Source organism: Choristoneura fumiferana, chromosome 10, assembly GCF_025370935.1.
Source record: "Choristoneura fumiferana chromosome 10, NRCan_CFum_1, whole genome shotgun sequence".
NCBI classification, from domain to species: Eukaryota; Metazoa; Arthropoda; class Insecta; order Lepidoptera; family Tortricidae; genus Choristoneura; species Choristoneura fumiferana.
The window spans coordinates 1,699,633-1,705,023 of record NC_133481.1 but is presented as its reverse complement, the minus strand read 5'-3'; positions in this window follow the sequence as shown (position 1 = coordinate 1,705,023).

The following is a 5,391-nucleotide window of genomic DNA, read 5'->3' as shown; positions in this document are numbered from 1 at the left end:
TGTATTATTTATGTGATAGTTGTTCTGTGATAAACGGAATCGTGACGGTTATTAAGTGTAGAAAGGGCAAGTAAATAAATACCAGTGTCTCGGTTCGGTGGACAGTTTATTGCTGTCTGTTTTATACCCCGGGCCCATGAGGGGCTCATACAGGTCATGTGAACACACTTGGAGAGAGAAGCTCCCTAAATGAAATGACATCAAAGGAACATGATCCAGTCGGTTTAAGCAGTTAGTTTTTACTTTAATGTAAGTAGGTAGCTAGGTGTATAAGGTTTACTTCAAACGATTGAGCCACTTATTATGGAATTTGTTTTAAAATTCTTGTATAGGTACCATCAGCCAAATAAGTGGTCTATCAATTTTTAAACAAGTTGCTATTAAATGAATATGTTGCTAAAGTCGAACTTACAAGTTGACAGACAGTCTATTGGCATTTATTGTTTTATGACATGCAAACGATTATCAATTTAGGGTGGTAGACCACATATTTGGCTGATGGTACATTACACGTACCTACCTACCTTGGCTGATGGTACATTACACGTACCTAAGTCGCATTATGAGTAGGTATCTACATAGTTTGTTACGTTCTTGTTGTTGGTGTGCAAGTAGGTGGTGTCTGATTAACGCTCAATAACGTTCATTGTTTTTTTAACACGTGTATTATACCAAATTTTTAACCGACTTCAAAAAAGGAGGAGGTTATCAATTCGGATGTATTTTTTTTTATAGTTCTCCTCACGTCACGATTTGAATTTTTTTTTTCGTTCGTCTAGGAATGCTTTCAATTAAGTCCCATAAGCACCAAATAAGAATCTGATGATTGGATCCTAGGGAAATCGAGGGAACTCTTCAAATATTTCAGGAACGCCTATGGTAATTTCGATATATTTAGGAGTAACTCGTGCATTTGCTCTTGAAAATCATCATGTGGTGTAATGGAACTGATGATGAAGACCAAATTTGACCAATGGAGCGAATACTCAATAACAAGTACTTCGCGGGTTGAATTTCAATTACTTTAACGCAGTTGCTAAGCAATTTAAGCTCATCGTAATTCATATGGTGAAATGGAACGGGTGATGTGATGAAGCACCAGGACTCCTCAATAATGAACGTCTCTGAATCGGAAAAAGCAATTTTTTGCAAAGGTGACGAGCAGTTGACATTAAATTATTGTATCTTAGATCTTTTACACTAAAAAGCGTGAAAATTTTTCTGACAGTCTGAATTCGGGCCTCAGCACGAGCCAGCAGGAGTGATTGAAGCCTAATATACTCGTATAGTTGTAGGTGAGGTAGATGATTATAGGTCCACTCCTGCTGGCTCGTGCTGAGGCACCGACTTCAGATTGTAAGAAAATTTTTCATGGTTTTTGTAGTCGGTTCTATTTTTGTTATTATTTTTACAATAATATGAGGCATATATGAGGTATCTTAAACGGGTCTCGCTCTTAAACGGGTGGACCGATTTGAATGCGATTTTTTATTTGAAAGCTGGTTTTTCTAGCGATGGTTCATATACATGTTTTATCAAAATCGGTTCAGCCGTTTCAAGACCATCAGCTCTTTTGTTCGCTGCGGTAGAATCTTAGACGCATAATGGGTTACTTTACTTTCAAACATATTTGGGACCTAAAATTAGAAAAACACCCATGTTTGCTGTAGGACTACGCAAGATTATGTAATTTTCGGCTGATGCTGCAGCCAGGATATCCAGAACACTATAGTATACCTATAGGTACACTCTTGATAAAACCATAGCAGATATATTGTATTTGGATTCGTTTTGATCAGTATTTTGATTCTACAACCAATGCAATGATGGCAACAGGATGAGCTGATGCGGCAGCCAGGATATCCAGCACACTAGTACACTATAAAAAATAAATAGCATATGTCGTGTTTGGATTCGTTTTAATCAGTAATTGATTCTACATACAATGCAGTGGTGGCAACACGACGAGCTGATGCTGCAGCCAGGATATCCAACACACTAGTACACTTTAAAAAAAATACCAGAGTTTAAAAAACATGAAATAAAAAGAGTGATTTCCCGCAAAATAAGCCTAAGTTAATTTAGTATAAGTACCTAGTTAGTAGTACCAGGCCAGGATATCCAGCACACCAGTATACTCTTGAAAAAATAATAGCAGACACGTCGTGTTTGTTTCCTTTTGATCAGTAAGTATTTGATTCTACGTACAATGCTATGGTGGCAACACGATGAGCTGATGCTGCAGCCAGGATATCCAATACACTAGTACACTTTAAAAAAAATACCAGAGTTTAAAAAACATGAAATAAAAAGAGTGATTTCCCGCAAAATAAGCCTAAGTTAATTTAGTATAAGTACCTAGTTAGTACCTTAATAGTCGGTGTCGGGGGACCGCTAAGGTTTTTACTTTAAAAAATACAACATAGGTTCCTGTTAATGACGCTCAATGGTACTTCAGCTCTTTAAGTACCCAATTATTAATTACAGCTTAATTTAAAAAAAAGTTGTTTCGATGATTTGCCAGCAATCTAATCATTAGGCTAATCTAATTCGTATCGATCAGACCATACACATTAACAATAATGATAAATCACGTTGATTTAAAGTGAAGATCAGTCGCACGCACCTACGGTTGCCAATAATCTTTTTGGGCAACTATAAGCCCAATATTTTATAAAACAAATTATTTACATACATAACAATAAATACTATCTAACATCCAAGACTAAAACTATTTATAAACTAAATTATGTTACAAAATAAAAACGTCATCCAAATTTTCTGCCCCAGGGATTGACCCCAAGACACTGGCAGCATTACCTCTCTGAACTGTTATTCCTAATCTTTGCGAGAGGTAAGTGCCAGCCCTGGGGTCACCTGAGGCCAAAACCAGGCAACTATAATATTTTTCTCACTTCTCATGCTCTTAAAATGTTACTTTACTCTTTGCATATCGGGACTTAAGTTCATTTTTATTCTCTAGGGATTGAAGTTTTTTTTTCAATTTCCGTTGGAAACCCCTAAACAGCCAACCCGTGTTGTTTGTGAATGGAGGATTTTTTAGGGCGCGGAAATCACCTCAAAATGACAACTGTGCAAAAATATAAAAAAAAAACACGATTTAATTTCGTGAAACACGATTAATGATTACGAATATGAATCTATTCCATTATACTTAAATAATTTATTGAATCAGGCGTTACTTTGCGGAGGTCCATATTAATGAACTAAAATAATTTCCTTGCTCACCCGCGACCTTATGATAGTTAAGTTTATGCAAAATATGCGTGTTCATGCAGTTCCTCCACCTCCACACTGTAAGAACACACACAAATCACACAAACCCACCACCATACAACACTGACGCGTTTCGAACTCAACCAGAGCTCATCTTCAAAGTAACACAACCGTAATTTAATTTCAGTCAACATAGTACAAGTAGGTTCTTTTTTTCTAGTGCCGAACGTTCGGCATTTAAACCGAATTTCGGCCGAATGCCGAAGTTCGGCTCAAGCTGCCGAAATTCGGTTAAACCGAATGTAAAATGAATTTCGGCCCATCCCTAATGTTTATATTTATTGGTTTTATTTTGTGTTCAGTTATGTTCAGCGTATTTTTTTATGCTAGGGAGGTACAGCGCACCCCCTTGCACTCACCTTCCGACGACGCCATGAAATTGATCAGTCGTGAATCATTTACAACTATTGGATTAATTCTGGCAATTCACTAGTAAATGCCAAATTAAAATATAATCTGCATAAAGGTAATTTATATTGTTGAATCAGACATGATAATTGTCTACCTATTTTTATCTTAAAACATACGTTTTAGGCTGGTTTTAGTGTCACGCGTACCGTCAGTACGGATCGCTCCGCACAGGCTGATCTATATGAGCTTCCTGGGAGCGTTTTAGAGTAATACGGAGGGTCCGTACGGACGACCGTCCGCGCGGATAGGAAGCTCATATAGATCAGCCTGTGCGGAGCGACCCGTACTGACGGTACGCGTGACACTAAAACCAGCCTTAGATTAAACGCCGATATAAGTAATGAATATTATAGTGTAACATACTCGTACATTGTTTACATTTTTTTAAACTGAGGTCAGCAGGGCTACTACAAAACTCGAAACTCGAAGTTCGTGTCGTGCGTTCCCTCTCGCTCTCGTATTAAATAGTATTAGTGTCAGAGGGACCGCACGACACGAGCTTTGAATTCGAGTTTCGTGGTAGCCCAGCAGAGCTTATATCGATTTCATCATCATCATCATCATCCCAGCCTATATACGTCCCACTGCTGGGCACAGGCCTCCTCTCAGAATAAGAGGGCTTGGGCCATAGTTCCCACACGGGCCCAGTGCGGATTGGGAACTTCACACACACCATTGAATTACTTCGCAGGTTTGTGCAGTTTAATGTTTAATGTTTAATGTTTATGTTTCTCACGATGTTTCCTTCACCGCAAAGCTCGTGGTAAATTTCAAATGTAATTCCGCACATGAATTTCGAAAAACTCAGAGGTGCGAGCCGGGGTTTGAACCCACGACCCTCAGCTTGAGAGGCGATAGGTCAAACCACTATGCCGCCACGGCTTTATATCGATTTGCTTGGATGATATTTAACGGCTATTCCCACTAAGTCTGTTTGTTTGTTAGCACATCACGTCTTAACCGCTGAAACGATTTAGAATTTTAGATGCTATTCGGTATACAGACAGTTTGAGTCCCGGGGAAGGACATGGGGTTTTATCCGGAAGATTGCATAGTTCCCAAGGGATAGTGATAAACGCATTCTTCGCGCACGGAGTCGCGGGCAACAGTTAGTTAAATATCATTAATAATTAATGAACAAGAACAATTACTTTGCTCACACGCGACCTTTATGATACGTTTATGCAAGATCTATTTATTCGCAGCAGCAGGGCTATTATGAAGTTCGAAAATCGAAGTTCGTGTCGTACCTTCTGTCCCGTCGACGCTTATATAATTTAATACAAGAGTGAAAGGGACGGTATGATACGAACTTTGATTTTCGAATCTCGTAGTAGCCCTGCTGTTCTTTCCCGCCTACCTCTAATAGAGCTATTGCAATTTTGCTTTCGTAGGACAGTCAGTTCCCTAACCTAAAAAGATGTAGTATCCACTTTTTCATACTAGGTACCTCTTTTTCGCTTTTGATACCTTCACATTCACAAGAACAGCTCCTTTAGTTCTTTCTTATGCGAAAAAATCGCAACAGTTGCATTAAAGTACATAAACTGCTGTGAATAATGGCAATCGGCAGCTGTAAAAATAACATTTTTCCTGAAGAAAGCCTTTTATTGCAAACATGGCAGATGGACCTCTTCTCACGCACTTATTGCACTGACACTGACATTGAGACCGGACCTATGT